Below are 12,315 nucleotides of genomic sequence, written 5' to 3'. Positions count from 1 at the left end.
ATAATTTAAAAATCAAAGAAATTCATTTCAGTAGTAAAAGGTTAACAGCCTTTAGGAGGAACACTTTTTAATCACCCACGTCTAGACTCTATCACTCGAATCACCGGCAGCAGGAGTGAAATATGGCTAAGCCCCCGTCACCAAACAGCACCTAAAGACTGTTGTATTTAATCATGTCTGTGCACTAGTTATGGATTTTCATTATGATTCCCGATGCTGTTGCGCTGTGTAAAATATTAATATCCATAGTAATGATGCATGAAGCTTGGAGTGTAATTTCTTCACTCTCCTTGTCTGATATTAAATTGTTACCACTTTATCATTTGTGTAGAACTGCACGTTTCAATTAATCTTTCCGTATCAGCAGCCCTGATTAATATAGATCATGATTCATAAGCTTATCGTCACTATAGTTTTAACAGATCATTTATAAAGATCTTAAATTTCAGGGCCTGGGAGGCGCAGCCATTCGGTCCGAGGCTTTTCTCACTTCCTGTTCCAGCAGGTTTCGCCATTCAAACAACTAATTCCGGGAAAGAAAATTAGCTAGATAAAAATGTAAGCTTCTTTTTTTTTTTTTTTTAATAACTTTATTCAGAGCTCTGCATAAAGTTTTCCCCTATTTGGTGCATGAGTACAAGTGCTCACCAGCTTTGGTCTTCCTCACTGTGCTTGCCTGATCCATTCCCACTGCCCCTGAAAGGCCAAAGGGAGCTGCCCTGGGCCCTTCCACAGGTTTTGCAGCTCCTCAACCGCCACTGGTTTTCTCTGTCTCCACCTGATGGACTCTTCCAGTCCTATGAATCTGTCCTGGAAGTGCCGGGCTTTAGCTGCCGGTTGAAAACTTGCTAAGTTTGCACACTTTGCTCTAGTAAGAAAGACTTCTTTCCACCGCAGCCGTTCCCAAAACCTCCAGCCACACGAGAATGGTTTGGGGGCCAAATTCCACGCTTGCACAAAGGAGTAAGCCCCTGGCCAAAGCCAACCAGCCTTTATTGTCCATGCTAGCCCACTTCCACGGGAGGGAGTTATTGCCCCAGCTGAAGCACAGAGAGCTAGCGTGGCTCTTTGGAGGCAATTGCCTCGAAGCTGGGAAGCGAGGCCAACCGCAGGCTGCTCTCAACGGACAGTAACGCTCTCAGCATTACTCAGCGTGGTGCAAGCACGTACGGAAACACTGGGTCTTCTCGGACACGAATGTTATGCAGACACTGTGGTGTGTGGCACAGACGCTGGCCTTGAAAATTAATGGCTAAAAGCAGCAACCCACGCTGAGCTGGGGATGAATAGGCAGCATCTAGCATGCGGGAGTGTCAGGCTCTTTCGGGACGCTCTTATAATCGCAGTAATGAAGAACAGCAACCAATTAGTCATTTTTTAGGGGATCGAGATGGAAAAGAAGCATTAGATAGTTTAACACATCCATCAAAGGTCCCTGTCTAGCCTTCTGCACGTTCTCCAGGGCTTTGTCAAGTGATCTTAAGTGTCTCAAATAATGGAGAGACTCAGGAGAGTATTTAAAATCCTAATAGAAGATACTTTTTCTTACTTACGTATTTTCTCTCCTGACGTGCTCCCAGAAGTCCTGATTGCAGCCCCTGAGCTCCGGTTTGCAAAGGAGCTGGGGTCAGCAGCGAGGAACGGCTCTGGAAATCCCACCCGGGACGGGGGACGAGCCGGAGCAGGCAGCCGCCGGGCTCAGCGGAGGGGCGGCAAGGGGCCCAGACCGGAGCCCTGCCGTTTTCTCCCTCACCTTTACGCCCACGGCGCCGGCTGTATTCGAGCAGAGCGGTCCCCCCCCCACCCACCCACCCACCTCGCCTCGTCCGGTGGGAATGGCGGCCCGCGGCCAAAGATGCTGGCAGGCTCCTTTGCCTCCTGATGCTCGCCCCTCTGCCCCGAATCGGCATGATTTTGGAAGCACCGTGAGGTTTTTTTATTAACCTCCTTGCACTCCCTAAATAACAAGGGGGAAAAGGTGGGGGGGGGGGGAAGAAAAACCCTGGGAAGTATACAGCCGTATCTGAAATCTATACAGCAAGACAGATCTAGCTAGAGCAGTCTTTAGGGCATATATACATTACCAGGCTACAGTGAAATATAGCCTGAAATTTGTCTCTGAAGATGAGATAATGTAGCTGCGTTAACAGCTGCAACTGTCACTTTCGAGTGAAGTAGTGGGTATTGTGTTGAGTACATTTGCAGGGCAATTTTCCAGTTGGAATAAAAGGCTTTCTGAGGTGGATTTTGCTTGGTTTTTATCCATCCATCTCAGGTTATTTTTATATATATATTATACAAATATTGACTGGTTCTGAGGGCAATAGCAGTAAAATATTGCACTAGGAAAGAGAATAGTTCCCAGGTCTCTCTCTATATATTTTGGCCTCAGCTACAGGCTCAGGGCAGTATACGCCATTTTCCCCCTCAGGGTATGAAATTTTACTGATCGTGCTTCTTAGCTGTTTTATCATCCCTTTGTACGTTTGTAAAGAATAAAAAGAGAGGGTAGTGCTGGACTTGGAGGCTGCTGCACAAAGCGACTTCCTGCAGAAGAGTTTTGCATGAAATGTGAATTTGCGTTGCCGGGACCTGTTTTAAAATTGCGGCATAAAATACAGATAAATATCATTCCCTGTGGGTTTCCTTTTAAAAAAATTAATACAATGCAATAAATTATCACAATTACTCAGCATAGGAGTTCCAACAGAGATCAGGGCTGTGCCGTGCCAAGCTCTCTGAAATACATTTTAGGTAGCTCAGGTGCTAGGCAATTTGTGTATGTTACAGGAAAGCGGTGCCAGTTTAAGACATTGCAGACTTTGAGAGGTAGCAATGGAAACTCCTGCCACTTTTGCCTGTTCTCATGCCCGCCAATTTTCTCCTCGTGCTCATTTGAGAAGGAAGCGTGCCTCCAAAGTTGATCGCCTGAACCCCTTCAGATGCCCAGTGTGTGCAAGGAGAAAGTCTCCATGCAAATTTTGCCTCCTGAGGGCCTGGGTGCCCCTCTTTGGATTAGCTCTGAATGGCTTAGCACTAGCTAAGGGTACTAGTGGAGAGCACAGGGGTGCGAGACTGCGGTTCAAGAGGGTGATTTATCTCTGCTTTTTGGCCTTGGTGCAGCTGACAGGACAATTGTCCAGTCCTGGGCTCTGGGCTTCACAAAGGACATTGTGCAGCGGGAGAGGGAGCAGCAAAAAGGTGTCTAGGTGACTCATGCCTGTGGTGAGGTGTTCACACAACGTAGCCTTTTTAGTGTGTTAGAAAGAAAAGCGAGACATCAGCTCTTTAGGGGTTTTGGGCACCTTCCCAGTGGAGACAGGCCAGCACTGAAAGGCCCCTCACCCTCTGAAAGGGAGGCCAGCTGGGACCAATGGATGGAGACTGAAGCCAAAGCGAAGCTTGAAATTTTGCCTACAAGGATAACTGCCAGCTGTGATGAACGACACGGTGTGTTTTTCCTTCCTCACTGCTTGCAAGTGAAGATACACCTGCTCCTCCTGAGCATGAGCCTTGGAAAACCCGCAGTGAGAGAGTGCAACAGGAGGGAAGCCAGAGTGCAGCTCTCTCTAAGCCTTCACAGCTCTCAATTTGGTCTATGTCTTCCACATGAACCTGTTCATCTCCACTCTCCTCAAGCCTGCTATGGCTTTAGAGGAGGCAAAGAAGAGCACCTGGCTCAGGGCCCCAGCTGGTAAGCACTGAAAACCCATTCAGCGCTGAAGCTGCACTACCTGCGGAGTATCTCACCCAGGTAGAGCTGCCGCTGCCCAAAGCTCACGCCCAGAGAGGTAGCAGCAAGCCCACAGCAGTCCCCGTTACCGAGCAGTCAGAGAGTATCCAAAGGGGAAACAAATCACTGGCGGCACCTATAGCCACATGCAGAAATTAGAGAGTCTGACTATAAGGTCACAATAAATCAGTCCGCTGACAAGGAGATCTACCCTTTGTCCAGGGTAGAAGATTTATCTGTGACCCTAGGCAGGGGCATTTCTTCCTTGATTTGTTAAAGGCTGAACCGAAAATGGAGCTGGATCAGAAGCCTGATGAGTACCTGATTGCAGATACTTGCGTCCAACCCCGTGTCCGCTCTTTCCCCCGCAGCGCACACACACACACACACACACATACACATACGCACGCTAGCTCGCAGGATGCTATATTACGTTTCAGGAGAGCCTCTATTTTTCAGTCTGTGATGGACCGGATTTTGCAGAGCTCGATGATGTGGTTTGTTTTCTTGATGACATTTTAATCTGAGGGTTCTCTGTAACAAAATGCCTACCAAGTCTGGAGAAGCGCCTGCGTGCTGTGAGCAGAATGGAATCGGTGTTTGGGAGAGGGAAGTGCAGCTCTGGGAAGGGGACAGTGTGAGCGGAAGCGCAGCCAGAATCCACACCTCCCAGAGAAAGATGCTTCTGAGCACGGGTTGAATTCTGAGGGATTCTTGCAGTCAAGTCTTTCCGGCTCAGGCTAAAACGCAGGGAGAAGCCCTGGAAGTGATCAGAGGGAAAAGAGATTTCCCGGAAATGCAAAGCACCAGAGTGAAGGATCGCACCACCAATGTATCCCATTTTCTATGCGTTGTTGGATGAAATTGGGATGTCACGGGAAAGAGAAACAAAGGAGCTTGGCTGTGATCTGCAATTAGGGGAGAGGAAAAGCTACAGGAACATTGTGTGCCTTTTGCCTGGTCCAGGACCAAGTACTCTCCAAATGCTGGCATGTCTGGCCAGGAGGTCTTAGCTGCCTTCCACCTACCACCTCCACACTGACAGAGCAACTAGCTCCAGTAGGACACCTGGACCATGCCTGAAATGATGGTGTTTCCTCCTTCTCCTTCACAGCCATAACCCAAGGACTTTCAGGGACCACCTGTAAGAGAGTTTTTGACACAATTTATAACAGCACTGTATTAACCTAAAATCATACTGCTATCCCATCTCCATGAGAACAAATGGCATAGACATTGAAAGCAGCAATGGGCAATACAGGGAAAAATCAAATTATCCTTTTTGGCATTGTGTTTCAAGGCTAGAACTCATGCATCACAACCCTTAGTTTTCCAGTTCTACGTTTCACTACTAAATTATTCCTTAACTGACTATTGTCACAATTTGGGGAACTTTTGACGTTTATAAATGCAAACATATCCATAAATCTCACAGTAAAACCTTAGTATGAGAAGCCTGCATAATCATAAACAGCAAATATTTTGTTGTAGCAGTGGTTCATATGGGAAAAATTAGCATTTCACTTTGGTTTGGCCCAAATGTGTTTGATTTCCTTGGAGGTTGTTAAGGGTTTTTTTGGTTCAGTCTCCTGTAATATAAATAACAATGCAGCCAGATGCTTGGTACATAAACACATGGCTGATGAGCAAAGGGATGTGAAGGATAATGTTCATCATCTTTAAAATACTGGGAAACAAGGTTACTGTTTTCAAGCTGTATAAAATGCATGTTATCACCTTGGCAGGATGACAATGTGCCCATGGCCAAAGGAATGACATGGAGTGACCAGTATAATTCATTTCGGACTTTATCATGCAATCTTGTATTTTCTACACGTGCATTTCAAAAAATTATAAAAGTTCCCTGTTCACAGAAGAAGACTGGAACGTGGTTGCCAATGTATACCAGCCTGGCTTCACTCTTCTTTCCAAAGCAGAAAAACAATGATGTTCTAAAATCAGTGCAAGGGAGAACAGAATTTGGCCTCATGTTTTGGTTTCTCTCTTTCCACTGCTCCATCTGTATTTGTTGGGAAGGAGATTCAGCCCTTCCTAAATGGGACCAAAGATGTCCCTGTTGAGTGTCCAAAGAGATGACACCGGAAAGTCTAGAGATTCCTTCTGAAAATGGATCACTCCTTTCATTCAAGAAGAGCTGTTTTTTCTACGCTCGTGTGAACCATACCTGAATAATAACTAAGCTCTGAGTTAAGAATCAGAGCTGGTCACATAATTAAATATGGTGTGTTAAATATCTATCACTCTTACGTGCCTGTGAATCTGGATTCAGGCGGTTTAGCAGTATCACAAGCAGTTTTGGTTGATTCCTATTGTCACATTTTCCTGAAGATCCTCCTGGATTCCAGTGTATTACAACTACGATAGCAGGATATTATCAATACCATGTTTGTAGAAAAGTCTATAGCTATGTGTGGGAAAATTCCCAGCACCCTCTTCTCCAGAAAAATTTGCAAACAGTTTCACATTTCTGTTCCATTGGTGCCACCTATTGGTAAGTGCACATGCCAGCCCAGCAAAATAGTGATAGGGACATGGGCCGCTCAGCAAAGATGGCCCAATATGGTCATGATATAAGCACTATCTAGGACCATTTTGAAGGCAAACTCCTTGGTCCTGTCAGGGCTTTCAGCTCCCTTGGCCAGTTTCCACCAAGCCCAGCCATGACCTTGTAACTAAGCAACTTGTTTTTACTGAGTTGAGAAGGGAGTCCTATTGCAGTCCTCTGCTTAGCCTGGCCACCACTTTTTCTTCTGGGGTCATGGTCACAGCAACTGGGCCCGGTAGGGGAAGGTGTTACTGACCTATCCCATAAAGGCAGCCTGACCCGGAGGCTGAGATGTGATTCCCGTGGCAGTCTCTGCAGTCCTGAACAGATCAGACCTTCACAGATCTCTGCTTGTGTCCACACTTGGTCTGGCACAGAATGACTTGGCCACCTAAGCAGCACCATGTGCTGGAGGACACACAGTGAGGTCCTGGCCACATGCAGACCCAATCTCCAAGAGAAACCATGGAGCACATGGAAAATAGAAAGACACGTCTTTATTCTGTGTTCCCATTTTCCCTATGCCAGCGCTTAGAGAATTCAAGAGAAGAACAACCTCTCTTTGCAGAAGGGATGGGCTTGTGAAGAAGGATGCTGCTTTTGGGCACTGGCCTGCCCTTGGGTGCCCAGCTCATACCACTGCCAGTTCAGAGGCCTGAGCGCTGATCCTCAGGGGCAGATCTCAGTCACAGGTCTGTGGACTAACAAGAGGGTTGTGCGTTTGGGGCAATACAAACCACAAAGCTCTGAAAGAAGCATGGGAAAGTGCAGGAGGCCAAAATATTCTCAGCCTTGGGTATTCCTCCGTAGGGCAAGCTCCCAGAGGGACTTAGCTAATATCAGCTCCAAGAAATTGTAAAAATCCTGTTCTATGTGAATTTATTTAATTTCTAAGTTGAACAGCTACTACTTTCTCTATTGTACCACTCTTCCTTAATTCAAACAAAGCATCTGTTTTCCCAGCTGTGACCTCCTTGCCAAGTACGTCCCCAGATTTTTGCAGAGGTGGTGACAGGAGAAGGAGAGCAGAGGCAGAGGGGAGCTTACGGGCAAGGTAACTCTGGAAAAGCCTCCAGAGTCCTGCACCCGGGAGTCCTGCATGGTGCCTGTGAGCGTGCGCCAGGCATTCCCTTACAAAGGGGTATTGCCTGAAGGGCACCTCCTCTTACCGGCTCAGCTAGTGCTGGGCAGGTGGCAGTAAGCCCTGCTGTCAAGCCCTGCCTCCCCAAGCCACCCCAGACCAACGCCAAAAGTCCATACCCATGGATAAATTAGGGCGAGTCCTGTTGTGAAGCCACTTTCTCCAAGCTGTCATGTTAAGAGTGATTTAAAGCAATGGCTTTCCACGTCATCTTCAGCTGGGGCTGGAACCAACCCAGAACGGTGCTATACAGTTCTCCTCTCACCTCCATGCCATCCTTTCCAGAATTCCCCAGCTCTCCCAGAGCTCCCCGTCTCTGATCCCAACTCAGCCCTTCCTGTCCCTTACACTTTCATTTCTGTTTCTTTACATCTTTATTAAACTGTATAGCCACTTTGATAGGAAAATTGAAAAGAAAAAGATATGAGGAACAACAAAAAAGCCATAATTATGAAGATTCAATTTAATTTTAAAGGTTGTGGAAGGAGGAAAAAAAAAAAAGAAGCAGGAGAAGAAGAAACCAAATTAATTTAGCAGGAAAGCATTGCATGAAATATTGTTGGAGTTTAATAACCATGCAAAGACAGATGATATGTGTGGAAAAATTAGTTGTAGGACCTCATAATAGTCTATTAATATTTTCTACAGGCGCAGAAACCCTTTGCTGAATGATTGTAACAAAGTAATCTTTTTTTTTTTTAAGACATTAAAAAATATCTTCAAAAGGAGAAGGCGGCAGCAATGTACATACTGTACAGAATGGAGACCCCAGAGAGGCACGTCAGATCCCAGGCTAGATTCTGCACAGGCTTGTTACGCTCTCTCTGCTCTGCCGCAGTGGAGGGTTTCACACCAAATTGCTTGCTGTGGCCAATTGTCCAGAACGGTAGGATGAGGCTCTTTGATAAAGCATCTGTCCCTCCCTTCCAACCTGTAGGAAGGGTGTTTCTCCTGACAAGGACAGGAATGAGGTCTCTGTGAGCTGGGGAGACTTTCACTCTGGGTGGGCAGATCTGTCCGAGAAAAAAACTTCTGGAGGGAAGTAGTCCGTGTGCAACCCCTACTCCTGCATTGCTTTGGCCCACCACAGAAGGGGCATATCAAGCTGGGTCCATGTTAGAGGAACAGGGGACACAGCTGCTTGGTAGAAGTGGTGACTCGTTTCCCCTCACAGAAATCCCCATGCTGTCCCTTCCAAAGAAAGGCCTGCTGCTCAGCAGTGTCTATATTCCTCCAAAGGAGGATGCACAACACATCTCACATATGTTTCTCCTTCAAAGCAGCCTCTTCTGCCCAAAGGTCATGGGATCAAAACGGAAGAGGTCAAGGGCAGTGTGTATCACTGAGCCTGGGTGAAGAAGGCTACCGAAGGTCCCACGTCCAGCCCCACACGCTTCTCTAGCTTCCCTGACCCCTTAAACTCCAGGGAGAGGTTAGACTCGGGTATGCTGCTCTCCCTCCCTGATCCTGACATCAGCTTTGTCCTGTTTTGTCTAGATGTTGCACCAAACGAGGCCAGGACCTATCCACACACCTTAATGACCAGCCAGTACTTCCATGGCAGGCTTCCTCACAAGAAACCATCTGCGCATGCAGATGGGAATGCTAGATAGCTGAACAGCATCTCCCAGTCTGCCCAGTGTGTGTGCACCTGCTGCTCCCACTCCCTCTGTCTTGGGGTAAGGCATTACCATTGATGAGGTGAAGCTCACTGGGGCATCTCCATGTATGAATAGGTGAATATTCATAGAGGCATACCTCTTTCAATAGCCCTGTGGCCCAGCTTGTTGAAATGCAGCCACCCTGAGGCTCTGCAGTCAGAAGTGGACAGATATGGGCAGATGGTTTCTCGTTTCTTACCCATGAAAGGTGGTGAAGGTCACTGGGGATGGGTTTTGTGGCCACAGGCAGCGATCTCATCTTGATGTGACAGCAATGGGCAAGACCCAGCTTCCTACTGAGTGCCAGCCCCTCAGGTGCTTTACAGGAATAAAATGACCAGGAGACCAAATGTCATGATCAAGCTGTTGCTGAGCCTGGAACCACCTTGGATTTGCGTAGCAAGACCAGGAGTGGTGCCAGAGCTGGGCAAGGCTGCTGACCAAGGGCACAGCAGTAGGGCATGTGGGGGACTGCACAGCCCCATGACCCCATGCAAAGAGGACTTGCCTGGGTTGTCCTGTCACGTCTTGTCCCACAAAGAGCTCCTCGCCACTGGGTGACGGCAGGAAGCAGCTAATGCCAACACTGAGGGGTACCCCAGGAAGCAGCGCTCAGCCAAAACATCAGCAGTGGAAACTGGGCAGCATTCAAAGGCCGAGACAGCTGAAAGGAGCCCAGATTTTCAAAGGGAAGGGCAAGGGGAAAGGGTCATCCCACAGAAAAATCATACCTGTCTTCAGCATCATATTGGTGGTCCCTAAAAATGCATTCACAGTATTAGTCTCAAGGGCTTGACACTTTAATGAAGGGGCAGTTGTAATGTTCCTGCACAGTACTGTGAAAACGGGAGGGTGAGATAGAAGAGAGCGGGCACACACACAAACACACATGTGAGCATACAAGGCTGTGCACATGCCTAGCTTTTTTTTTTTTTTTTGGAGTTAGAGGTAAAACCCTGTAGTTGCACCATCAGGGATCTCTTCAAAAATCAGTATTAACAACCGACTCAAGTAACGACTGCACCAAGACAAAGGATGGTCATGGGAGGGAGGGAAGAGAGACCTCCGTCTGCGGATGTTTTAACTTAGTCTCTCGAAAGGATGTATTTCCTTGGTCCTAAATGGGATTTGCTTTAGCTCCAGACAAAAACCGTTAGGATCCTGCAAACTCAACTAGGTCACTCTTGCAAGGGAAAAATAAAATGAAATAATGAAATGAAATGAAATGAAATGAAATGAAATGAAATGAAATGAAATGAATAAAATAAAGTAAAATAAAATAAATCCAGGACAAAACCATACTGCAGTTCCTCATTCGGCTTCCCCTTTCTCCTATTTTAATCTGTATAGTACCATCCAGTTCCATCCTCCCCCCTTCCCCTTTTTTTAAATACAGTCTAATCCTGAGTGTGAACTGATGTAGTTTGTGTGTTAGGGGGAAAAAAAAAATCTCTCTCTCTTTCTGCCTTTTTTTTCCCTTCTTCTTTCCTTGGCCCAGTTCATTATTTTTCTTTCTTGTCACTCAGTGTGATAGGTTGAACAGAAGTGCACAGATGAGCACTGAAAACGGTGTCACAAGGCCTTAATCTAGTCTTTAATGCCTGACTTCAGAGATGTCATTTATCTTCTAACTGCAGCAGGCTTCCACCAACTTTATCTCTAATAATATATTGATGGATTAAAAGGGTCGGGCAGGAGACCGGGCTGGAAAAATTGCTTATTGACATCAAAATACAGTGCCCTCAACCTGATAAACATGGAGGGGCTCGTGTATCTCCCAGAATAGTTGGCGTTGCTATAATTTTTTTTTCGAGCTTGTTTCTCCCAGGTTCATGGGGTGGTCCAGTAAAATAAACAAACGGAACAAATAAATAGGAAATATAGTTTCTGCATTGACACAAGCAAGTGGAAGCCCAGTTATTTCTGTAATAGTTTTTTAATGATAGCGCTGTGCGCTGTTATTTATCATGCACCACAAGTCCCATTTTGAAGCAACCTAACAGAGAACGGTTGCTATTGTTTTAGCAGGTTTGAGGGTATTAGAACATGCATGATGAGAGGTTGCAGCATCCTGTAATAGCATTTCAGGAGGCTGTTTCTCTCTCTGATGGTGTAAAAGTAGGGAGCTGTCTAGTAATCTTTACGGCTGAAATTCATCCCTCGCCACACAGATCTCATGCAAGGGGAATTAAACAGAGGAGGAGAATTGACTGCCACGCAGAGCTTCAGCAGAAATGCTACCCATGACCTCCGCTCTCTGCTGCAAACCTGACAGATAGGTGCCCAGCCGGGAAACTGCTGCTTGCAGCTGTTCCTGGGCTAACATAGCCTTTTGCATGCCCCAGATGCAGCCAGAGAAAGCTCCTCAGCTACGCAGGCATTTTGAGTTGCCACCCATGCCTCTACCCCCAGCCCCAGGGTGTGAAAGCTTTGCACTGGCTGCCTGATTTATCTGTCTTTTTCTGATTTCAGCAGTTTTCAGAGGACAGATTGGCTTGCGAGATACTCCTGCAAGGTCCTTCAAAACAAAAATCTGGGCTTTTTGTTCAAAAAAAATATCTGGGCTTTTTGTTCAAAACAAAAATCTGGCTTCCTAGTGCTGCAGAAGCAAGCACACCTCAACTCAGCTTTCCGTGTCCTCCACCAGAGGCAGCAGAAAGGTTCTTCATCATTGGTTTTAGTAGTCCTACTGCCTGGGAGGTACTTAGCTACATGGCGTCTGAGGCAACCTGCTGACTGGAGTGATGAGGATAAGTTGTGGCATGGTTAATTCCCTGACCTGCTTGCAGATTCAGTTTTAGGATGGAGTGTAGGTCTGGCAGGTCTCTTCCTCACAGGGAGGAATTTAGCATGTCTGTGGGTGTGTTTGCAGAGTGGTTCTTACTTCTGGCATCAAAGCCCACAGAAGCTAAAGAGAAGGAGCATGGCAGACATGGCCTAGGCCGTGAGTAGGAAATAGGAATAAATTACAAATTCGAGTTAATTTGTTGTCAGCAGTAGGTGACAATTATGTAGCAGGTAATGATCACGACTGCCTAAAGTCTATGCGATCTTTTACAGTGCCTAAGCCTGGGGCAGATTTTACCGATGTCCGCAGAAGCTTCTGAAGGATTAAAAGGGATCATAAAGAGTCAATAGGATAGGAAACATGATGTGCAGGTGTGTTGTGTTTTTCTTTCTCAGAGTATATGACTTCTGATAGAGCTTCTTTGCT

The sequence above is a fragment of the Struthio camelus genome, chromosome 9, assembly GCF_040807025.1.
Source record: "Struthio camelus isolate bStrCam1 chromosome 9, bStrCam1.hap1, whole genome shotgun sequence".
Lineage (NCBI taxonomy): Eukaryota > Metazoa > Chordata > Aves > Struthioniformes > Struthionidae > Struthio > Struthio camelus.
This window is presented reverse-complemented; position numbering follows the sequence as displayed.